Here is a 26,181-nt window from a genome sequence, read left to right on the forward strand (position 1 = left end):
TCTATGTCTACATAGAAAACCCCACTTACCTGCTTTCTTGGCTGATTTTCCTTGGTTTTGTTTCTCCAGTTATCTCCTGCAGTGGTGAAATGGTTAAGACTCTTTCTGGATGAGCAGATTGCTCATGCCTAGACCCTCGAGATAGGTTGAGTCGTTAGATGATGATAGAGAGATGGCTGTGGCAGTGAAGCCAATGTATATTGGTCAGCATCATTCAGAGATTAGGTAGGAATGAGACCAAAAGGAAAGTCTCAGTGGGAGTAAATAGAGGGCTTCCAAAGGGCAGAGTCTGCAGAAGATAGTGAGGGAGACGGAGTGGTGATAATGCTAAAGACTGAGAGGCAGTGATTAAACATAGGACTAGAATTCTTGAGACTTGGAAGATAGAGAGAAACATTCTTGATTTGACTCAGGTTCCTTTTGCAGCCTTACCTTGTCCTTGAATAATGTCCAGGAATATCTGTCCTTATGTGGGCTGGTTTCAGAGGACTGGGTAGACCCAAACAACCAATAAGTCTTTTCTAAGTATTTGTGTGACCATTCTTTCCATCCCCTCTCCTCCCTAGAAAATCCTCAGAGAAGGGCTTTCTGGTTGAACGGTGTCTATGATTGACTGTATTAGAAAACTCTGCAAAACAATCTTTCTTTTCCTGCTCATATCCAATAGTCAACCATTATTATCAATTTCCCTGTATGTCTCTCTCCTGTCTTGTCCTTTCCACTCCTGCCATCCTAATTAAGTTTTTCTTATCTCATTTCTAGGTAAATGAGATGCATAGCTAGCTTCATTTTTTTCATTCATTCATTCACTTGTACATATGACGTACCAAGTATGTGCCAGGCATTGGGTACACAAAAGCATGTCTTTTTTCTTAAGAAAATACTTATAAACATATAAATAAGCAATTGCAATATAATATAATGACTAAAATCTAGCTGCATACTAGGGATACTGGAACTACAAAGGCTGTGTGTGTGTGTGCAAGCATTTTTGTCAAGGAAGCCTTCACAAGAGAAGTGAAGCTTCAGCTAGGTGTTCAAGAGTGAATAGTTAATGATGACAACTGCTACTTAATTTGCTGTTTTCTAGGCATTGTGCTAAATGCCATCCAAGCCTTCTTTCTGCTCACCCGGATCACTGCTAAGGATTATCATTCCCATTTTATAAATGAAAACCTGAAATTCACAGACTTAAAAGTTCAAGGCCAAACAGCAAATAAATTGTAGGGTGAAAATCGAAACCCAGGTTGGTCCAACTCCAAAGTCTGCATAATCATAGGCATTGGGGATATAAAAGCATGGTCTTTTCCCTCTCATTTTTTCCTATCCTCATCCTTTTTTTGGGGAGAGGGAGTATAATGCCCCAAAGCTTGGCTATCTGAAATTCACTCTGCGAGAATATCGTGATGATGGTGTTATTTTCCTAATAAGCATGTTCACTAGCCAGCTGTTGAACTGGTTCCCGTCTTTGTTATTCTATCTTTAAAAAAATTTTAAGGGAATGTTTGATCTTACTCTCACAGTGTAAAAACGTGATGGTTGGCCTATTATTTCTCCAGAAGCTTCCCAAAGAATGTTGCCTCTTCTTGCTGAAAAGAATTTACAATGTTTCTTACCTTTTAGTAGTGCTCATGTCCCTTTTCATGGGGAAAAAAATCCTAGATGCTTGGGACTGCACTAGTGGGCCCTGGTTTGAGGAACAAACTTATAATGTGTTCTGCCAGTTTCCTGATTTGGGTAGAGGAATGGCCCCAGTACACGGTTTATTGGTTAAGCGGCGATGCTAGGCTCTGCCTGCTGCATGGGAGTAAGCCCCCTAGAATTCTATGCTGGAAGGTTGTCATCATTTTGCACCTTGGGTGACACCAGACACCGGTGAGAAGAGGCCGCTCTCTCACACACCCTGAGTACTTGGGACCTCAACGCCAAGAAGTAAGTGGGAGGCTCTGAGCTCCCCTTGGTGGTTTGTGGCAGCTGGACTTGAGGTGTGTGGGTGGTGCGGTGTCACCCCTCACCGCCTCCGAGCGCATTGCTTTTAGAGTGACTTCTGAACGTGGGGACTAGCCCGCCTCTTTCCCAGGATGAGCAGCTGTCTTTGCTGATGAGTTGTTAAATACTGTTATTACCGTCGGGTCTGGTACAATGTTGGCTCAGTGTGTGAGCTTCACATCTAACTTCTCCAGCTCGTGAAGATGGAAATCTCTCCTCTTCTCAAAAGCTTTTTCTTGCACGAAGAAGATTCACTCAGTAACCACTATAACTTTGAGTTAAACCAGAAATCAGAAGTTGCAAAGTATCTCATCTAAATCTGTCTCATTCTAGTATATGGCAGCTGTCAGCTCTGGCTACACGTTACATCACCCGAGGAGCCTTTTTAAAAGTAGCTGTTGCTAAGTTCCATTTCCGGTTGTTGTGATTTAGTTGCCTGGGGTTGGCCAGGGCATCGTAATAACATGTTCACCAGGTGATGATAATAGGCAGCCAGGGTGGAGGACCACAGTTCTAGTGCAAAAGGTCTTAAACATGATAGTACATCCCAGTGACCTGGAGGAGCTGTTAAAACAGGTTTCCGATCATTAGGTTCGGAGGATGGGGCCTGATCATGTATTTATTTATTTATTTATTTATAATTTTTAAAAATATTTATTTATTTATGTAGGCTACACCGGGTCTTATCTGTGGCACGTGGGATCTTTGTTGCAGCATGTTTAGTTGCAGCATGTGGGCCTCTTAGTTGTGGCATGAGGACTCTTAGTTGCGGCATGCGTGTGGGATCTAGTTCCCCGACTAGAGATCTAACCTGGGCCCCCTGTATTGGGAGCACAGAGTCTTACCCTCGGGACCATCAGGGAAGTTCCCTGATCATTTATTTTTCTAACAAGTTCCCAGATGATATGGATACTGCTGGTCCAGGGATACACTTTAAGAACCACTACTCTAATGTGACCTGCTTTTTTTTTTGATCTTCAGTATTCACTGGAAATGAAAGAACAGTTGGGCTCATCCTCAGTTCTTTACCTTCTTAATTGAAGGCCCCTTTCCAGTCTATAAAACTTTGCATCTTCCAATATGGCATTTAATAAACTATAAAACAGCAGAGTCTTCAAACACATTCATTTGTACTCATCAATTCATTTTTATGCAGTAGTGGGGACATTGCCTGTGCAAAGATCTGACTTTGAAAATCCAAACCATCAGGTGTGCTGTTGGTTTCTTCAGGCACTAACTCTTCAAAATTGGAAATTTCGGAGAAAAATTCAGAAGACTCCCAGGGTAAATGTCCTGGAATTTTCTTCTGGTTGTTTGGATCCTCTCTGTGGATAACAACATAACCGTCTATTTTTTTTTTACTAACTTTTTCTTGGCACCATGGCATAATCCATCTCTCCAGCCCAAGAATGGACTGTACCTACCTGAACCATTGCCCAAGGGCAGAACCACGTGTAGAAATTTAGCAATTACAATGCAGTATGCCAAGCTTCCTTCTGGGGGGCATTGTGTGTTTGGGGGTTGGGAAAGAATGCTTATCTTCAATAGATTGTCATTGTTTGGGTAATTACAGCCCAGCACAGCAGGCCTGGCGTGTGGAAGCTATGTTTTCCTGTTATTACCATATTCATTGTAACCCTAGGTGGCCTATGACTCAGGGAGGGATGTCCACCTAAGCCTGGATGCTGATATTTTTTTAATGATAGTGTTAAATCCCCTCACTCAGCTTGCTTGCATTGCACTTAACATACGAAAGGGACAGGCTCAGGTGAAGGATGAAAGGCCTTCTGCCTGTATTAACTCCTTTTCTCCCCCTCACTGAGAGCAGTTTAATTGTCAGCTTAGGTTACTTTGAAAGGTGGTTTCACACTGGCTTTGTGCTCTGCCTTGCTGGCTGCCAAGTAACTCATAAAATTTAATTTTGCGCCAGACCCAGAGGGAGTTGGCTTTGCCCCCTCTTGCAGCAGTCTCTTTGTTTCTATGTTTCATTCCTCTGACACAGACGGGAGAGTCGTCATGTTGAACCCTGCTTAGCAATCACAGAGTGGGTAAAGGTGACTCCTGGCTCTGAAGACAAGTTGGTGTTGGTTGTATCTGCATCATGAAGGCAGAGAATGCACAGAATCAGCTTAAAAAAAAAAAAACAAAAAAACACCCCCTTGAGCCTATTGACTAAACCTGAGGGGTTTTACCGAGTCCCTCTGTTATAGTCATGATTAATTTGGGGTTTCTGGTGTTTTTATTCATCAGCTTAGACACTGGTAGAGAGGACTTTTGCTCGTGCTTTTTCTCTTGCTTGAAATTTCCTTTCCAGTTCCGGTTCTTTTTATGCAAGTGAAATCCTAAACTCCTTTTAGGTTCAGCTCAGGTAATAGTTCCTTTCTGAAATCTCACTTCCGTGTCCTCTCCACATACACCCCTCCTGCACCCACCAACCTCAAGGCAGGTTTAAGGGCTTCCTTCTCTGTGTTCATAACTATGTGTTCAGACTGATATCACAGCACTAATTGCTTTGTGTTACACTTTCCTGTGTGTGTCCCGTGCCAGGCTTTGCGCACAGGAGCTCAGAGAGCTAGCCTCCCTCCGCCAACTTCACAGAGCTTATACTTTCAGCCTTCCCTCTTGCCAATTCCACTTTTACTCTCCATCTCCTGCTCCATTAAAATTCTTTCAATCCCTCAGGGGCCATACTCTGTCTCTTCTGGGCTGCTGTGTGTGCTGTTTGCACTGTCGGAATGCATCACCTCCTCTCTTTGCCTAGCTAAATCCTACCTAATATTCAGAAGTCAGATGAAATGTCACTCTCCCCAGGAAGCTTTCTCTAACCCTCCTCCACACCCCTCTCTTGTGGCCCACAGAGCTTATGCCTGCTCTATCATAGCACTTGGGTTATCATCCTCTGTGGACCCATCTGCCTGTGTAATTGGGAGTGCCCTACCCTAGCCTGCCCTGCCCTGCAGCTCTCCCCTTCCCCTTGCCCGACCCACACAATGCCTGTCTGTTGAAGGAACGGATAACTGAATGAATACGACTGGTCCCAATCAATGGCAGAGACCGATTTCTCCCTTGGGTCTTCCACTCTGAGTGCCAGGAGGGTATATGCTCCTAACTCTTTTTGTCTTCCTTGGGTATCAGGTGCAGGGTTTGAATTAATCACACTCAGTTTATGACACTTTATCCTCATTGGTCTTTGCAAGGCCCTCTCGTGTTTTTTTTGTTTTTTGTTTTTTGTTTTTTTTTGTGTGTGTGTGTGTGTGTGTGTGTGTGTGTGTGTGTTTCTTACCTTTATCCCTGTCTCCTGCTTCCATTCCCCTACTTCCCTTACCTGCTATGGGCGATTTGCCTACTGTATTGAATACACATGTGTGAGTTTGGGTGCATTTTAAAACACACAAACACACTCACCCTCATGTCTCCTCCTTACAGAGGAGTAGATGTTGACTGCAAGAGGCCATTAGCATCTTCAGTTCTGTTAGGGTCCCCATGGGCGGGGAAGGGACTGAGGCATGCACAGGGAGTAGTCTGCTTATAGAGGGTGTTCTCGGTCTAGCGCCACCCCTGACCTACCGTGTGTGATAGAAGCAGACCCTCCCAGTTTGTGCTTGGGTGTCTACCTCTGAAATTCTAGGCTCTCTGAGAATCCCAGGCAGCCTGCATGATGCAGGCTTGAGGGGAGGCTGATGCTGCCTCTTTGCATTATCATTTAGTTTCCAGGATCAATACCACACTGCAAAAACAGCAGGGTTTTCTTCTAACCTGTCTGCTCCCTCGTATATCATATAAAAGGCAGGGAGACAAGGCTTGCTGAAATTCTTTTGTCTGTGGTGCATTCCAAACAGAGGACAGCCAATTAAGTCCTAAACTTAAAGTTGAAATAGATGAGAATCCTGTACCTTTTGCTGTGTCCAGGGCCATTTCTTACACCCATTGCTCTTCCTCTGCAACCATGGTGTTAGACGTGCCCTTCCTAGGCCAATGGAATGACATTACGATGTCATGGGCAGTGACATACAGGATACTTTCTCTCCTGGCACCTTTTAGCCTGCAGAGTGCTTTCTCATACATCACAGTTGTTTGTTTCTGGCCACCACATGGCAAGATTAGCTTTATTAGCCCCATTTTACTGGTGAGGAAGCCGAGCCTCAGAGAGAGACTTGGTGACATTCCTAATGAAGGTCAGAGAATTAGTAAAAGGCAGAGTCTGCAGGGAATCACCTCATCTCACTCTGAAGTCAGCCTTTCACACACCACAGTGCCTTCCATTACTTCATTTATACTCTGCCATGTAAGAGCACTTTACCAGCATTATTTCCCTGGTGGAGGTAAGAGCACAAGCTTTGGAGTTAGGCTACATTCATGTATCCATCCCACAGATATGTAGAAAGCACCATGTGTACTACACTACATGCTAGAGCTATAGGGGTGAGCAGAGCTGGGGTGCGTCCTAGCTCTGCTTCTTATTAGCTGGGGAGCCTTGGGAAGTCATGTAATCTCTTGGTAAAAAGGTGGTGGTTCTTTCTCTGGGTGTGTCAGGATTTCAGTAAACAGAAACATCTGTGAGAGCATGCAGCCTTGTATTTGGCATATAACCCGTACCCGATACATGTGGTTTTGCCTCTTACTTCACTATTCCCCTTCCCTCCTGTGCTCCTGCCACTGTTCCAGGCTGCTTCTGGAACATCCCTGTAATTATTTTAAGAACAGTTAAGGGCCAAGTGGTCTCCTGGAAGAATGGCAAACAGGTTCTGAGCCTGGGGAGAAATTGGTACCCCATTAGCCCTGGCGGCAGCCAGATGCTTTGGAGACGTCATGGGAGGCTTGCCAAGAAGCAGCAGATACTGCTGCTGGAGCAATACCATCGCCTGCAGGGCATCTGGACCTCATAAGGTTTCCTGGAGGGACTGGAGAAAAGTGTCATCCTGCTGTTTCAGGGGCTCCTTTGGGTTATTCCGGTACTCGGGGCTCAGGATAACCGCTGTATGATGGGGTGGTGCGCCGGAGCTGGCTCATCCCAGCTCACGAGAACCAAGTGTGAGTTATTTGTGAGTTATTTGTTAGATAACAGCCATTATTAAAATGTTATATAGATATCTATAACTAATAAACTATATTGAAATCAAAGGTAATAAATACATACTCAAAAGTATCACTTCCTAATTATCTTACCATATTTTATTCTTATCTGTATGCTTGAGGTTATTTACATTGTTGTGTCTGTGTGGTAGAAATAAATACAGATATTTAATATTATAGATATTAATATTTAATGCTCTGCTGCAGCCCGTTTCTTCCCATTTGTGTTCAGTGATGTCACAATGGTAGCTTGAAATCAACCATGAAGGAAGTACTCTTACCAGAAAATTGACAAACACTTAATATCCAGACTTGTATTTTTTCCCCTTCCTGGAGAGACAGTTGATAAACATTTACCAACTTACCACTGTCTGGGACTCAAAGGAATTGCCCCAAATGAGAAAAACCCACAGGCACAGGGGAGCTGCCTGTGCACTTCCGTTCTCCCCAGCGACCCTGGATCTGCTGCTTCTAAAGGTTCTCATGAGACTGGACAATGAGAAGATGCTCATTTAAATGTAGCAATTTAAAGACAAACTAAACCCCCAACCTAGAGCAGAGATAAAGAAATTTGTTTCATTTCCCATGACAATTCTCACTGATCGGCAGTGGCTTCTTTCCTAGTAGTGTGGAGAATTTTGAAGACTCATGTGGGCCAGTGAGAACGGGAGCCCAGCTTCCTGCATAAGTGAAGGTTGGGGATGAGGACTCCGGTGCCATGGATGTGCTGTGCCTAAACTAGATGTCTGATCCATGCAGCTGGGGGAAAGGCACATTTGACAGGGAGATTATTACCTTTCACCTCAGTAGCTTTGGGCCTTTGGGCCTTACGTAGGGTTTAAGGATGATGAAAAAGCTCATTTTCGATTAGGCAAACACCTCAGTTATCATTGTTACAGGAAGAACCACCAATGGATACTGAACGTGGGCAAAAGTATGATGAGAAACAGGATATTTGCATAGTCTCAAAGTATCCTCCCAAAGTATCCACTTATCAATGACACAAGGAAAGAGAGTAACTTTACAGTGGAGAAACCTGACAGAGACACCACCTTAACCAAGTGGTAAAAGGGAGCATCACCAGGAAGGGCACGAAACAGCATCATGTGCCTCCTGAGAAAGTTACTGAGAAGGACACGACACTATTCTTTGGGGGAATCCTGCCAAAAGTATACAACCTCAGTCTAATAATGAGAAGACATACATTCAGCAATCCCCAGCTGAGGAATATTCTACAAAGTAACAGATGAGTACTCTTCAAAACTTGAGGTCATGAAAGACGAGGAAATACCGAGGCACTGTCACAGATTGGTGGGGACTTAGGAAGCATGGCAACTAAATTCAAAGTGGGATTCTGAATTAGGTCATGAACCAGAAAATGGACGTTAGAAGGAAAATTGGCAAAATTCGAATAAGGTCTGCCATTTAGTTAATAGTATTGTACTGATACAAATGTCCTGCTTGGATAGTTGTGCTCTGATTATGCTAACATTAGGATGTTAACACTAAGGGAAACTGGATGAAGGATGCATAGGAATTTTCTGCACTGTTTTTGTACCTTTTCTGTAGGTCTAACTTTTTTTAAAAATTAAGCTTATTTTTGAAGTATTTCAGGAATGATTGCTCACTTCCAAAGAATGCATTTTGAGGATGAGCAGTTCCCCGAAGTACACCTGTTCCAGTGTGAAGGGCTGCTGATAGACAAGGAGTTTTCTCTGCTTTTTCAGTCAAAACAACAAAACCCACAGACAAGTGACTAGCCTTAGTAGAGGATTCCACTCTGTTAACTGCCTCAGTCTGTCTGGAGGGGATCGGAACCTCCTACTAAATGAGCAGTTGTGTAATTACTTGACTAAGCCGACATCAGCGTACACTAACCCAGGACTAGGCTCTGGGGACTGGGAACATGGAGTATTGCAGCCTTTCCTGGTCTCGAGGACCTCGCAGGCTACAGCATTCACTTGGGCTATTTGACAGCCCTGTTCATGCGGTCATTCCGAGGCCAGCGTTTGGGACGTGAACGTCACCTGATCTTTGTTTGGCAGGCTTGGTAAGTGGGTGGTTTGGCATAACTTACTGGATGGTCTTTGGGTCGTTTATTCTCAGGGGAGTCACCTGGAAAATTAGAAGACAGTTTTTGTTGATGGTTGACGAGAACTCCTCCCGATAAAATTAATAATCCAGCACCTTCTGCTCCATCAGCACCAACTAGAAATACTTCTGAAGGTGTTCTTCAGTATTCCTCTATTTGCCATGACCAAAGTTTAAAAGAGTTTGCCTGCAGCCAAATCCACTACGTCCTCTCTGCACTCCCTCCCGACTGCTTCCCAGGGCCAGGACGAGGGTCAGGCAAGTGAGGCACTTGCCTGGGGGTGGGGGCAAAGTATAAGTGGGCACCAGAAATTCAGTAATCAAGAAAAAGAATATTTCAGTGCAATATTTTTAAAAATCAGTATTTTAAGATTTTGTTCGTCATGCAGTTTTTGCATTAATTTATATATATTTTTAAAATGTAGCAGTAAATTTTATTTGTCTTGATTAATGAGTTTCTTGACACTCCTGAAATTTTGCCTCCTGGGCAAGTGCCTTGATCACCTTACCCTCTCACCTCAGTCCTGGCTCTGTGTGGAGGCTTCAGTCAACAACGCCAGCAGCCTGCGATGGCAAAGCTAGACTCTGACCCACGAATGGGCAAGCTGGCAGCTTGCAAGAGTGGAGAAGGTACCTTTCCATTCACCCCTGTTCACAAGACTGTGGAGGATGCTGTGAAGATCAGTGTCTGTAGGGAACCCTTGCATAAAAACACGAATTGAAAGGAACAGTCATTTATACTAAACCTTCACTGGACCAGCCACTTGTTTTCCAAAAAAACATTTCTTGCATAATGTTTGAATTAAATCTCCTGTTCACAGTTGGGAGGCATGAGTTAAAAGCCCGCTCAGCAGCAGAAAAATATAGCTATATTTGGTCCAGGTTACAGTTACTGAGGGAACTATAACTTTGATTTGCTCAGCTGGTATAAATGTAAATCCTTAAGTGAAATGTGGTAAGTGAGGAAAGAAGTGCTCTGTTTTTGAAGATGCTTTTGATCCATAGCTCTGTCTATAGAGCCCCAGCTGTCATAGGCAATCTGGGGGCAGCAACCATGACTACACTAGGGAAGTTTCCAGAAAACCACCCAAGAGTTCTAGAATGGACATTTTGTCAGGGTGATTTTAGATAATATTAGTCTTAGAGATAAACACAGTTGATTTAGCAGCCAAGATTAGAAAAGACAACATTTAATTCCCGCACAATTTCTCCAAGCAACGTAGCATGCTGAAGTTGTCTTTCACTCTGTGTTTGTTATCGTTTCCTTTACCTGGAATACAAACTCAACTTAGCTTTTCTCTGCAACCGCATTTCCTACTGCTTTCAGTGGCATTCTGGGTTCTGGGGAGACCCCTCTTCCTCTCCCACTAAGCCTTCCTGCTCCTTGCTCTCTCTTTGTCATTGACCTGTTTCCTCCATCTGAAAAGCATTTTTTTTCTTCCTTCTTCTTGTCCTGAGGGCCTCCAGTTGGTGGTTCACAGCCTGAATCCAGCCCACAGATGTGTTTTGATTGGCTTGCCAAATTATTTACTAAAAACCACAGTCCCACTTAGTTTCCTAAGTGTCTGTTCCCATGCGTTTGTTTCTGTCTCAGCCTTGTAAGTATCTCAGCTGTGACTCGTGAAAGCCAAACCTTGCCCTTCCTGATAGGCCCAACCCAATTCCCCTCGCATTAAGAAATCATCCCGGATTCTTTTTGCCCTACCTTAGTCACTTGCCCTCCTGCATGCTGACAACTTCTGGCTTATCATAGAATTTAGCACTTAATTGTGTGCAGTGTTATGTTTGATATTGTCATACTGGACTGTCAGTATGGACTGTCAATAGGACTTCAATACGTTGAAGCGGGACTTGCACTTTTTCTGTTATTTCTCTTTTCTATGAAGGTGATGTCTTTCCACCTCACTAAACATTAACTGAGCGCCTCCTGTTTGTCAGGCACCGTTCTAGGCATGGGGGCGGGGGCAAAGGTGATTAAGACAAAATGCTCCCTCATTTACAGCTACCTCTGAGACCTATTTCCCATACTCCCAGCTCCAGCCCGTGGCCTCAGTGGTCTATTCATTTTGGGGGGCACACGTGCCCTGCACCTTTCTCCATGGTTAACACTCCTCCTGCTGCCACCATGAACTCTCTCTGAATATCCAGATCAGAGCTATTTTGAAGCCTGGGTTAATTCTCCTTATCTCTGACCCTCCCAGCCCATTTCGAAGACATGTATTTACCCCAGTCTTCTAGAATTTTGACATAGACTATCATTTACTGGAAGTGCTCTTATGTGGGTGTCCTATAGCTGGTTTACAGACTCTCCATGGATAGGGCCGATTCGGTCTTATATTTTTTTCTATATTTCTACATTGCCTGGGCATAGTGCCCAATTCCGAGCAGATACTCAATAATTAATCTTTGTGGTTTGATTGATTCTCCTATCTACAGTTAGTCTACTTTCTAGAAATACATGCTGACACTAATTTTATTTTTTATACTCAGAAGAACCTAATGAGAAAGGTAAATCTGCTGCTGTTGCATTAAAGCCTCAGATAAAAAGCAGGTACTAACTTTGGGTATTGTTGTGCTCCCAAAGTTATATATCAGTTTAGAATTCAGCATGCATTTTCCCACAGAAATAATGCAGAAGAGTAATGGTGGTCCAATTTCCAGGCCAGCCTGTTTGAGCATGTTTAACCTATAGTGTAACTGAACTCTGGACAGAGGGTAGAGGCTCATATTTACGTGTCCATATTACATGAATAGTTTACAGAGATGGTAGGTACTTCACCTTACGTGACTCTCATCACATTCTGCTCACCTTTGAAGTGTCTTTTAAGCCTCATGGATGCAGGGACTGCATCTGTATTGTTCACTGCCGTATCCTAACATGGCACCTGGTACAGACTGTGCAGTCAGAAATACCTGTTGGTTTTCATTGAGTTAAATTCTAGTTGAAAGATTATGAACTTTGGAGACACATAGACCGTGGATTCAAATCCCAGCTTCACCCCTAGCTAGCCGTGTGATCTTGGGGAAGCTGTATGTCCTCCTTGAGCCTCAGCTTCATATTTTGTTAGCCATGGCTACCATGTTGATACTCAATATGTGTTTCTTCTTTCCTTCCCTCTTTCCCTAAATTAATCCCTAAAGAAGTATTTGATTAATTCATTAATGGTGTCTGCTTTCCATGCTGCATTGGTTGAGGTGGTGGTTACAGGGAGGTGATATTTGATATCAGAACCTGCACCAGTTTTTGAGACCATGTGAGTTCTATTTCCAGCTCTAGTTCTGACAGTCTGTGTGATCTGAGGCAGGTCACTCAAGTATATCTGTGAAAGAGTGATGATGGCTTTCAGTTATTTTCAAGCTTTTCCACCTAAGTATCTCTAATTTCAGGTGAATGAATATAAACTCTCAATGTTCTGGGGACCTTGCCCAAAGGTTGAATATATTTGAATTCAATCTCGTGTCTTATCTTAATTACTTATGCATACTTTGTTTTCTAATTCATGATAGATTAATGTTTTAAAAGTATTACTGTTGGGCTCCCTGGTGGCACAGTGGTTGAGAGTCCGCCTGCCGATGCAGGGGACACGGGTTCGTGCCCCGGTCCGGGAAGAACCCACATGCCGCGGGGCGGCTGGGCCCGTGAGCCATGGCCGCTGAGCCTGTGCGTCCGGAGCCTGTGCTCCTCAGCGGGAGAGGCCACAACAGTGAGAGGCCTGCGTACTGAAAAAAAAAAAAAAAAGTATTACTGTTATTTGTGAGTCACCCATAAATGAATGTTTGCCATAAGCCAGATGCTTTGTCAAGGACCTTATATACAGAAATCAACTCTTACCATAATCTTGTGAGTAAGCTGTTATCATGCCCTTGTTACTGATGAGCAAACAGCAAATTAGCAGCAGAGTCAGAATTCAATCTGTCTAAATCTAAACGTTTCCCCTACACCTTCTCAAGGGGTAAGTAAAAACAGACTTCCCTTGGCCATCAAGTATATTAATAAAAATGCTATGCCATGTTAACTGGAAAAAGCAGAACACAAATTATCTGCAAGCTGCAGAGGGATTTCTCAGGCATGAGACCTTGAAGGCATCATAGAAGAAGGATTTAGATATGTTTCAGGGCTGGATTATGGGTATATTATGTCACTTTTGTTCCTGGTAATATTTGTGTAATAAATAATGACTTTAAATAACTACTCTGTGTAATTTAGAAGTATACTGAATGGATAAAGGGATAGTTGATTTTGTCAGACATTATAATTTTTCCGGTACATTTTTGTGAGGGATCAGAAATGTAAAAACGCAGGCAAAGCTGGTATTTTTTATGTCCCCCTCTGGCTTGACAAGCATGACTGTAGCTGTGAGTAGGTAACAAGGTAGCTGTGCCTCAAAGAACCTTATGGAGAGGCACTAGAAACCTCATAAGCGGAGTCTGAAAGCAACCTCCGTGGAAAGGGGAGTTTTTTTTTTTTTTTTTCTGTGAGTAGAGTCAGTCTTTAGGGAACAGAAGAGATGTTTTTATATCCGGGGGCAAGGAATGACACGATTCAGGGAAGGTTGGCGAGGAGTAGTTATAATCTTCCAAACTGCCAAACGACCCCTAGAAGACTAAATATTTATCTGCTTGAAACCTATCCTGAAAGAGAAGCTACAACACCGCATCCTCTTAGTTACAGGGTAAAAACTGAACGAAGAGGAGATGGTGCCTTCATATAAGAAAAAGAAGGAAAGAACTTGTCAGCATCTTTGTTCTTTGAGAATAGATAACACATCTGATATTTTGCATCAAGCTCTGAATTGATAAGATGTAAATTTAGGCAGTATCATTCATCCATCCATTCATCCTTCCATCCATCTGTCCAACCAGTCTTCTATTTGCTGACACATTCATTTCATATATTTATTCATGTTCTTTGAGCTTCCTCTGTGTCAAGCAGATACCGCCCTTTGGTCATTCAAAATTGAAATCTGTGGTCCCTTAGTTTTGGGAAGTAAGGATAAGGTTTTGTGGGCACCCAAAAGGAACGACAAGTAATTCTGCCTGGGGTGAAGTGGGAGTCTAGAGTGATTGAGTCAGAAAAGGCTTCCCAAAGGTGATGACTGATCTGGGTTTTCTGACTGCTGAGTCACCTGACTGGGAGGTGGCCAGGGGTAGAAGGGCATCTCAGACACAGGTTAAAAACCTGCTCTTAAAGGCATTCAGGTTCCTCTCTGTGGGAAGAATGAGCTGACCAAGGGTGGCTGGGTCAGGACCTGGGAGAAGCAAAACTACACCAGACACAAAAGACAACCCCTAGAAGGAGCTGATTGCAGTCCAAGGCTAAGGTGAGGTGAACTCTGCCTCGTGATGACATTGTGATTATGGGAAGATTAAAACCCCCCCTGAACTAGGAGCATTGGGAGTGGAAGACTGCTTCTAGATGCTACACACTTAACAGAAAGGAACTCAATGTACTTCTAGGACTAAACACTTGTATTTCGTTCAAGATGAATTGGTTATACTAATTAATTATGCTAGACTCTTCACTCACTGAGAATAAAAAGGGACCGAACACTCAGAAGAAGGACTTCCCTGTTTGCCACTGGTCAGGGAAGGATCAGAGCCAGGGATTAAAGTGGAGGGCACTGAGTGTATTATGGAGACTAGGAAATAGATGGCCGCCTTCTTTTCCAGAAAGCCACCAGAAACCATAGATCAAATTGGAAATGTTGGAGTAAATCAGAAGAATAAACTAGTTCTTCCTCTTTCAAATTTATTGTAGATGTATAGTGGTCAGAGAGATAGTGAGGGAGGAGGAAGCACACAACATAAACTTTCCGAAAAGAGTTGGCTGGGGATGAAAGTAAATACTGGGTATGTGATAGAACTTTAAAAATATTTGAAATCATCATTACAATTTGAGAGCAGTGAAGAAAATCACGCATGCTTTATGAACATTAAAACAGACACACGCACATGCTCTGGGGGTCAGTGAGGGGAGAAAGAGAGAAAGAGAGAGAGGGAGGGGGAGAGAGATTGAACTCCACCTTCTCCAGATGAGGAAAATGCCTTTGTTCTAAGAGGAAGGATTTTATAGGCACCATGGAGAGCGGCACAAGTTTTGTATTGCTCGTTCCTTCTAGAGATGAGTTTTCAGGGAGAGTTGTTTTTGTTTTTTTTTTTAACTTTTAAAAACAACTTTATTAAGGTATAATTAACATAATGTAAACTGTTCACATGTAAAGTGTGAAATTTGTTGGGGGAGGGATAAACTGGGAGATTGGGATTGACCTATACACACTACCATATATAAAATAGATAACTAATAAGGACCTACTGTATAGCACAGGGAACTCCACTCAATACTCTGTAATGACCTATATGGGAAAAGAATCTGAAAAAGAGTGGATAGGGGGCTTCCCAGGTGGTGCAGTGGTCAAGAATCCACCTGCCAATGCAGGGGACACGAGCCCGTGTCTCCAGGGAGAGTTTTAATTCTATCCAATCTTAACTGAAAAGACAACATTGATGTCTGTGTAACTGCACATGTAGATCAGAAGATGCACATTCATTCCTCAGATTTATTGCTCTTTTCCGGCCAATTCTCTTGCATTTAAGATTGGCCTACTTCCTCCATCCCCTCCAGGCAAAGCAACAGAGGTTCAAGGGTAAGATTTTAAAGTCTTCTCCTGTTGGTGGTAATTTTTCTAACGTTTCTGGCCTAATTGATCTTTAAGACTTGTCAGTGAGCGCGGGCTCTGAATTCTGGCTGAGACACAGGATCCTGGGATGTTTCATGAGACCTGTTTCTGAGCTCAGTTCTGTGCCTGCCTGATTTGGGAGGGATTTGTGGGGCAGAGAGTCCATTGAAAAAAAGAGGACAGTAGAGTTTTGATTTGGGGAGACCCAGCTGAGTAAACTAGATCAGTCACCGCCAGAGGAGCTGTCTGGTACCTACATTCTTTGTCAGGAGGATTAGGGACATTTTCACTGTGGGAAGGAGGTTAGAAGATCGTGTATGTATTTTGATTCCACTTTCAGCTTGTCTAAGAACCCCTTAGTCATTTGTGTAGGGTCAAGCTGTGTGGCCCATACAGTTGAGGAAGTCCACGCCCAGAAGCTTCTAGATTCGACATTCTGATTCATCCCCTTATCTAAGAATCTCTCCTTACTCTCTACAACAATTGTCTGACATCTCGTATTTGCTTTTCTAATTAATTAATTAAACGAAATCTACATCCCCTTAATAAAAATCTGGTGATTACTTCTTGTGTGTCAGATATTTGTGCTAGGTGTTGAACCTAAAATAATGACACAGACCTTAATCTCTGTCCTCAAGGATCTCACAGGTGATTCACAATCTATTTGTTCAACCATGAAGGGGGGTCAGGTAAGAGTGGATATGTTTTGACTTTTACCTCAGAGGAGCTTATAGTCTAGTATTCTAATGCTCTCATTCGGGGCCTCATTTTAACAGGAGAGAATTAGCCTTCAGTCAGAGAATGACATTTTATTCATGGAACCTCAAATATCAACAAATAGTTGGAGGTATATTTGGGAAATCATTTGGGGTGGGGGAGAATCATTCTGGTCTGAATAGGTACCTTCTTTGCCTGTGGCTAAAGCCATCCCAGGGTGGTGGGTGAAGGCTGGTGACAAAGCAGAGGCATAAAGCAGAAGGAAGCAGAAGAGAAATGCCAGACTGCTGGTGGAAGGGGAGAGAGAGAGGAGAGCAGGAATGGAGGGAGGAGGCTCACTGCGTAATCAGGACATGGAGGGATGGAACCATATTTGAATGACTTTCTGGATAAATAGGAGCAAAGATCTTCACCACCAGGGTTTTTTCCACCACTCCTTACCATATTCTGATGGAGGCATAAAATACATTGTCTCCTGACAAGCAGAATGTGTTAAACGTTAGATAATTTATTTACTTATTAAAAAAAAGGGTAATATATAAGCGCCTTCTGAATTTTCTAAACCAGCAGAGTTAAACAGCGAAATTTATCTTATTCTCATTCAAACAAGGAATTTTGACATTGCCCTAAGACAATGTAATAACACTGAAAACGAGTGAGTGTACAATTTCTGTTAATTTTTAAAAAATATTATAAATAGTTCACAGACCCTATTTCTACAGTGGAGACCTTAAAGGTGCCCATTTCTGGTGGGCCATTTGCAAATGTATCTTCTTTGTTACATTTAGCTATTACAAACAGTACCAAAAAAAATTGCTGTAAATAGCCATGTGTACAACACAGGAGCCTTGCAACCAAGAGGACATGGATTCAAATCCAGTTCCATGACCTACAGTTCTGTGACTTTGGACAAGTTTCATAAACCTGAATTTTCTCATCTGTAACATGGGGAGAGCCAGTGTAGTAGATTGATAAGATTATTCTGTGAACTAGCTGAGATAATTTGTGTAAAGAACTTATAATAGTATCTGGCATATATTAAGTGCTCGGTATATACTGAACAGTAATAATAATTAGATTAGAATGGATCTTATTTTACATCTTAAAATAGGGTAATACTTATTCCCAGGGTTTTGGTCAAGATGCGGGGAGATAATAAATACAAAGCACCTAGCCCATTGCTTGGCACATAGTATGAATTCATCAGATGTTAGTTGTGTTCTTTATCCATTTCTCCTTATACAATCCCTGTAGATTCCTCCTGTTTTGAAGAACAAAAGCCCAAAGTGGAGCGTCTCCAAGGTACATCTTCACAAATGGCTCCAACCAGCCTCCATTCATCAGCATTAGGATGTTGGACTCATAGACCTTGGGAGGTTCATTTTTTCCACTCTGGGCTGTAGGTTGGAGATTTCAGTGTATTTTAATAAAAGCCCCAAAGAGCAACTTGCAGGATCTGAATAAAAGCAACATTTCTCTCTAGGCACAATGGGATTTTTCTGTGGGAGGTGATGGTTTTGTCATTTTTTTTTTTTTTCTGGTTGCTTTAAGTAGATTTTTATTTCACCTGCCAGGAAATGGAAGTTAAAAGCGTCTGATAAATGGAATAAAATATTTCATAGTTGCACCTTCTACAAAAGCGTTAACCCATGTGACTTTGTAGTTCTTCTCTGTCCGCTCGGTAACGTTGACAACAGCCCTCCAGCCATGTGAGCACTGAGACTCCATGGCCACGCTGGCACAGGGTAGGAGCTCTCAGGAGGGGAAGCACCCTCACCTCTGAACACAGGGCTGCCTGCAGCACACTGCAGTCCCTGATAGGTATCCACTCAGTCCTCTGTAATATGATTCCTTAGGTCTGTAGACTGACTTCCATTTTGTTCCAGTTGGGCAATAGTTCTATTTTCTTTGTTACTATACATGATTACTGTGAAGATGTCCAACAAACCATAGCAAATAAATTATCCCTTTAACCTCACATCTCTCCCTCTTCTCCCTGTTTAACGATTTCCTATTCATTTTTTCCAGACCTTTTGGACATAGAAAATATTTTTCAAAAACATAAATGGGCTTCTGTCACATGTGGTACTCTGTAGTCTCCTTTTACTGATATATTAAGGATATCTTTCCAGATTAAGGAATATCTATGCTCTCCTACTCCACTGTGTGGATAAGCCATCATTTATATAATAGGATCCCTGATTTGGGCACATCTATCTTGCTTGCTACGTTTGGATATTATAAGCAATACAATATGCTATAAACAGCTGTGCACACAAATGTTTGTGTTATTATTTACTTTGGACAAATTTGCTGAATGATTTATCATCTGCAGAGTGCTGCCGCATCCATGCATTTCTGTGGTCCTAAAAGATGGAGGCAGCGGCAGTTACAAGCCTGGACTCTGGAGTCAGACAGGCCTGGGCTGGAACTTGGATCAGCATTTACATGGTGTGTGACCACAGCCAGAGTCTATTTCCTCATCTGTAAATCTGGGATAAAAGAAGTATTTCCTGCATTTCATAGGGAGGGGCTCGCAGAATTCCTTAAGGTAATATATGCACAACATGTAGTAAAAGCTCAAAAATATTAGCAATCAGTGTTAGAAATATCTGCAGAGAATCATGAGATTCTCAAGATAATTCTGATACTGTGGGTGCGATTATGCCTGTGTACAGGTGAGGAAACTGAGGCTCAGAGATGTAAGGTTGACCAACAGAAGAAAGGAGCATAATTAGTGGTAGCTCCATAACCTCTGTGCGAGGAGAGACTCTGTATTTTCATAATCCTGAGAATCATTTCCAGGGAGGTTTTGGAGGGCCTGAAGCATCTCCCACCTCCCAGCACCACCGCACTTCGTATCAGGGAAGGAGCGTGGAATTAGACAGAGCTGAGCTTGGGTTCAGGCTTGGCCCCCAGTGAGTGGATAATTCCTGGGCAAATGACTAAGCTTCTCTTACCCTCATTTTTCACATCTGGGGCTTCACTGGATTTTTTTTTAAAAACTAAATGAGATCGTAGATGTCAAGTCTACATGCACAGCTCCTAGCTTATAGGATGACCTCAAGATTGTCAGGTAACAGCAGCGTGAGAATGAGAACCCACATCTTCTTTTCCTTTATTATCTCCCTCTACCACCAACTCAAACTCTCCCCTTCTAGAGAAAGCTAACCCACGGTGCAGACACTCATGACCACATGAAGGCATTGCCCAAGTCCTACCTGGGATGTGGGGGGGGGCGTGGTCCAGTGGGTAGGAGAGGCAGAGATGATGGGGTGCAGCAAAGCCCCCCTGCCCGACTGCACGCACTGACCCCAACTCCCACTTCTCTTGAGTCAGCAGCTGCCTCTGTCACTTGCTTCACACAGTGAGCTGTCGTGCAGTGAAGTCAACTCTTTCAGGATGGAAACCAGTTCACACAGGAGGAAATAAACTAGCATTAAACCCAGAACTCATGAGAAAACCACATCACCTCCAGGAGCCAAAAAAAGAGAGAGGGCGACTCTGCTTTAGGTGATGGCTGGTACCATCTTTTGAAATTTAGGATATTTTCTTTCTAGGTGAGTGTTTGTGGTGCCTTCAAGATCAGAACGAGGTTGAAAAGACTTATATAGGAACACAGAGCAGAGAAAAATAGTAGTGGCCATAGATGTCATGGTCAGAATATGCAGTATTTCTCTTTAGCTAAATGAACAAAGAAGGTCGTTGGATTTAACTCTGTAGCTGTGACCTGGTATTCTTCATCTTAATACTGAAAAGAGGAGCTGGGATTGTCCTTGGCATGAACACAGGGACCAAGACTGTTGGCATGCCAGAGCAGAGGGAACAGTCAGCTGGACCTTGCTCAGCAGAACTGATTTTTCATTCTAGCTCTAATGACACAACTTGTCACTGGTCACATGACCTTATACTATCGCACCCCCCTCCAAAAAAAAAAATTGAAGTTTTTCTTTCTGTAAAATTAGGAGCTGCGTTAGAACTCTTTTCAAAGCTTCAGACATTTGTATTGCACGATCTCATTTTTTGTTATTTAACCATTATCCCATGTACTTTTAATATTTCTAATTAAATCAGCTCACTTATAAACACTTAAACATGAAATTTTTGGGTAGAAATCCCTGAAATGATGGTAGATGAAACATAGTTACATATTTTTCTCCCTGTTAAAAACCTACTGAAAAATATTAAAGGGAGTTTTTTTAAAAGGAAGGTAGATATCAAGTGGAAAAGTAATAAATGACGCAGCAGACCCAAGAAGGGTGATTCATAAGCCAGCAGTGGGGAAAGCTGAAAACTCTTCCAATCTAAAGCAAAGATTCCCCCAAAGTTTCAGGTAATGGTAGTACCGGCTACCACTGGAGGTGGGATGAAGGAGAGGAGTTCAAACAAGTAGGATCAGTTGCAAGTCTGTGTAAGAAGCAGCCTGACTCCATGCATCTGGGTCACTGGAGGTTTGTTCTATAAAGAGGATAAAACAGCGGGCATCTGGAGTAGCGTACACCAGGCAAAATCGAAGGCAGTGATGCCATACTCAAAATAAGCTTTTAACCAAAATATGCGTCCTGGAAGTTGAAGGCTCCAGCACTTTCCTCCCACTCAGCTCCTGGAATGCTGGCAGTCAGGTCTTAACCCTTCAGACAAGAGAAATCAGAGAATTCTCATCTGTGTAATCCGACCAGCCCAGACCGATCCAGAAGAAAAACTTGTATATATTGATACTTGAGCCTCTCCTACTAACTGTCCCAACCAGATCACCCTGCAGGGAAGCTCCCAGACCACAAGCTCTACTCATATGCCCAGAGTTGGCAAACCGCCTTCGAGTCACCCGCACTGAAATGTGACCTACCACCAGCGGTTACAGAGAACTAAGGAAGAACTCTAACAAGAAAGAGAGAGTGCAAAACAGGCAAACAGAAGACAAGTAACTTGGAGGAAAACAGTGACTCCATGAGGCAAAGCAAACTTAAAAATAGGCAGAGAGAATTTTGAAAAATAAGAGAAGAGGCAATCATGAATTAGGGAAAAGGTAGTTTAAAAACAATCATCCAAAGAACTAAAAGGAATATCTGATTTTTTTTCCCCAAAATTGCTTTTTTCATTTTGGGAAATGAAAAGTTGTACAAGAAATGGGAATTGGTCATAGTTTACAAAACATTTTAAACACCAGCTATTGATCAAACCAAAATTACAGTATAGCTGTATGGGAAGAAGGAGAAATGGGAAGGATGCCAGGGCCTAATGGGGCAGAGGGGGGATCAACAGTGAAATCCTTGTCTTATATGGTGGAGAGTTTACAGATAATACCAGAAAGAGGAAGACATTTGCTTAAAAAAGAAGTAATGCAAGTGTGTTACTGGCAACATGGTCATAAATACCAAAATAACAACGATGTCAGCTAAAAGAAGTAAAGAAGTTACCCTGGCAAGGAGAAGGTGAGGCACTGCTGTTTTGTTGTTTTGTTTTTTTAATGAACCTTGGAGAATGTTTTTATTTTTTTTTTAATTTTTTTTTTTTGTGGTATGCGGGCCTCTCACTGTTGTGGCCTCTCCCATTGCGGAGCACAGGCTCCGGACGCACAGACTCAACGGCCATGGCTCATGGGCCCAGCCTCTCCGCGGCATGTGGGATCATGCCAGACCGGGGTACGAACCCGTGTCCCCTGCATTGGCAGGCGGATTCTCAACCACTGTGCCACCAGGGAAGGCCCTGGAGAATGTTTTTAAACTATATACATTTGTAACTTTGATAAAAATAAAGAAATTTACATCACTGCCATTAAGTAGTCAGCATCACTTGTATAACATAGAGCCCTCAAATGGTTAAAAATACCATCTTATACAGTTAGATAGTGAGCATGTATCAAAGTTTTATTTGATAAACTAGGGAACAAGGTGAACAATGAAAGAGCTGATTCAAAAGTATTTAGAGTTCTTGATTTTTTTGTGGGAGAAAAGATGCTTGTAGAAAATTGTCCTTACACGTAAGACAAAATTCTACAGATCAGTAGAACCTTTAGAGAACCAGCAAAAAACAAAACAAAACAAAATCATGTTTGGTCATTTTTCTACAAGTTAACCTCCATCTTTATATAGCTATGATATTTCTGGTTTCTAATTAATTGTAGATGGTTAATCAAATAAAGATACATTTCCTGAGAGGGTAAGAGCACCTTTCTCCTCTCCTCCAGTATGGGCTTATCAGAAGTGCTCTATTTAAAAACCATGAGGATTAATCTCCAAAATATATAAACAACTCATGCAGCTCAATTTTAAAAAAACAACCAACCCAATCAAAAAAATGGGCAGAAGACCGAAATAGACATTTCTCCAAAGAGGACATACAGATGACCAAGAAGCACATGAAAAGCTGCTCAACATCACTAACTATTAGAGAAATGCAAATCAAAACTGCAGCGAGGTATCACCTCACACCAGTTAGAATGGGCATCATCAGAAAATCTGCAAACAACAAACGCTGAAGAGGGTGTGGAGAAACTCTTTCACTGTTGGTGGGAATGTAAATTGATACAGCGACTAGGGAGAACAGTATGGAGTTTCCTTAAAAAACTAAAAATAAATTACCATATGACTCAACAATCCCCCTACTGGGCCCATACCCAGAGAAAATCATAATTCAAAGAGACACATGCACCCCAGTGTTCATTGCAGCCCTATTTACAATAGCCAGGTCATGGAAGCCACCTAAATGCCCATTGACAGATGAATGGATAAAGAAGGTGTGGTACATAGATACAATGGAACATTACTCAGCCATAAAAAGGAATGAAATTGGGTCATTTGTAGAGATGTGGATGCATCTAGAGACTGTCATACAGAGTGAAGTAAGTCAGAAAGAGAAAAACAAATATCGCATATTAACACATATATGTGGAACCTAGAAAAATGGTACAGATGAACCGGTTTGCAGGGCAGAAATTAAGACACAGATGTAGAGAACTAACGTATGGACACCAAGGGGGGAAGGTGACGGGGGTGGGGGTGGGATGAATTGGGAGATCGGGATTGACATGTATACACTGATGTGTATAAAATGGATGACTAATAAGAACCTGCTGTATAAAAAAATAAATAAAATAAAATTCAGAAATTAAAAAAAAAAATAGTAGGCTCAAAAAATAAATGAAATAAAAACCATGCATCCTCGTTTTGCTTTATTTCCAAGTTTTGGATCTTTTTCCCAAACACTTGCCATAAATATAACTTTAAAAATAAACACAATAAAAATGAAACAATTTTATTAAGTTCTAACTAGATGCTGTTGTGTACTGTGTGCTCTAACCTGAGGACTTTCCCCTTTTTTTTTTTTTTTTTTTTTTTTTTTTTTGCGGTACGCAGGCCTCTCACCGCTGCGGCCCCTCCCGCCGCGGAGCACAGGCTCCGGACGCGCAGGCCCAGCGGCCATGGCTCACGGGCCCAGCCGCTCCACGGCATGTGGGATCCTCCCGGACCGGGGCACGAACCCTCGTCCCCTGCATCGGCAGGCGGACTCTCAACCACTGCGCCACCAGGGAAGCCCTCCCCTTTGTTAAAAAAGGAGTCATACATGAACTAAAGGGGTATTAAAAACATATTAGCACCAAAGAGAAATTTTTCTACTTGGTGTTATTAAAAGGGTTAAAGAAAAAACTGAAAGAAGGGGATACCTTTCACATAATTTGATTCAAAGTTAGGAAATGCTGTGTCTGTGTATTATTACTTAAAATCGTCTCATATATGGTATGCTCTATGACAATTCTGGAAATACTGTAGGAAAGCAGTAGTTTTGAACTTCATCCTACAAAGTCCTTGGGCTGGCTTAAGGCCTAGGGTGAGCTAGGAAGACAGGGGTTGCCCCACCCACTTCGAGTTCTCCTTTTACTATGTTATATAGTAGGTTTATGGATAAGATTTCATTTAAAGAAAGGACTCCGAGTTCCTTCCAGATCTCACAGCCTATGATTATTAAAAGAAAAAAGTCACTACGATTTTGCAGTGTGTTTAGGTTGGACGGATTAATTTCTTTGCCAGGGCCATAATAGGAAGACTGACTTTGTCATTTCAATTATAAGCCACTGTTTAGTCGAGCCCGGAGGACACTTTCCTGGAGGTTCCCTCCGCTTGCCTGGCAGTGGATCAATTAACGGCGGGTGATTTGTGGCTGCATTTTTACTGCTTCGCGCAGGTTTATCATCTTGAAAGTTTTCCATTTGCATGTATGCTATACATTCTTTGGACGGCATTTCGATATCATCCAGAGTTTAGATTATGCATTGCCTTGTGCTGCACTCTGCTATGTGATGGGAATCTGCAAGCCTGGCCGGAATGCTGCTGCAGACCTAGGGGAACGTGAGTTGCAGCCACCACTTATTGAAGGCTTATTACTACGTGCCAACCCTTAGTATCGAGGGCTTTCCCTGCAGTACTTTATTTATTCCTCAAACCAGTACTTTGAGGTTTCTACTGTTTGCCACATTTTATAAATAAAGAAGCTGAAACTCAGAGAGGAAAGGTAATTTGCTCAAGGTCACCCAGCTCAAATAAGCAGAATTGAGATTCAAACTCAAATCTGTCTGATCCCAGAACACTCTGCTACACAGCCTCCCTTATTGGGAGCTTTCAGAGTGAAATGAATTGAATTTGTCAGTTTTCGACTTTTAAATACCAAACTTCCCAAGCAGTCTAATTGCTACTCTTTGGACTAAGAAGAAATGACTATTTAAAAGAACCAGCGGGGGGCTTCCCTGGTGGTGCAGTGGTTGAGAGTCCGCCTGCTGATGTAGGGGACACGGGTTCGCGTCCCAGTCCGGGAAGATCCCACATGCCGCGGAGCGGCTGGACTCGTGAGCCATGGCCACTGAGCCTGCGCGTCCAGAGCCTGTGCTACGCGCTACGCAACTGGAGAGGCCACAACAGTGAGAGGCCCGCGTACCGCAAAAAAAAAAAAAAAAAAAAAAAAAAAAAAAAAAAAAAAAGAAGCAGCGGGCAGGAGAGAAAGAGAAAAGGGTTTTATTATCTCTACTGGTACAGGAAGAGATGTAATCCTGAAAAAAAATAACATGAAATGGAAACTATCATATAAATTTGCAGTGGGCTTAGGTTGATGAAATTGCAAAGGAATGAAGATAAGGGAGTAATGAAAAAAAGCACTGATGATTTTCTAAAAGGGAAAGAAAAGATCAGAAGTCACTGAAGGCAGTTGGAAGTTGGCTCAATTGAAGGCAGGCTATCTATCTTGACATTTGGAAAGAGGCTAATGAAGCTCCAAAGTAACAACCAGAGATCTGTGTTCATGTTCCAGTCAGCCTGGGTGGGATTTGGGTGAGGAGCGGGCTCTGGAGCCAGACTTCTGGGTTTGAATTCTTTTCCCTGACTTCCTGGCTGGGTGACCTTGGACAAATTACTTAACCTCTCTGGCTTCAGTTTTCTCATCCGAATAATGGCGATCATAACAGCGTCAATCTTGTTGTGAGAGGAAGTAAAATGTTTAGCGAGGTGCCAGGCGTTTAGTAAGAACTCACAGAAAGTTAGCTATTGTTGTTATTACCATAAGCATCACGTTCATATAATGCAAGAAATACGAGATTGTAAGTCAGTAAAAAGGCTTGAAGAAACAAATGGGAAGGAAGTCAGGAGAC

General features: G+C 42.5%; 1 protein-coding gene across 1 annotated transcript in view; it reads left to right on the forward strand.

Annotated features, from left to right (window-relative positions):
• Nucleotides 1-26,181, forward strand: part of DOCK2 (dedicator of cytokinesis 2) — a 420,075-nt gene that overhangs the window by 153,662 nt on the left and 240,232 nt on the right. The gene's annotated exons all lie outside the window — the stretch shown is intronic.

The sequence above is a fragment of the Kogia breviceps genome, chromosome 4, assembly GCF_026419965.1.
Source record: "Kogia breviceps isolate mKogBre1 chromosome 4, mKogBre1 haplotype 1, whole genome shotgun sequence".
In the NCBI taxonomy this organism is placed as follows: Eukaryota; Metazoa; Chordata; class Mammalia; order Artiodactyla; family Physeteridae; genus Kogia; species Kogia breviceps.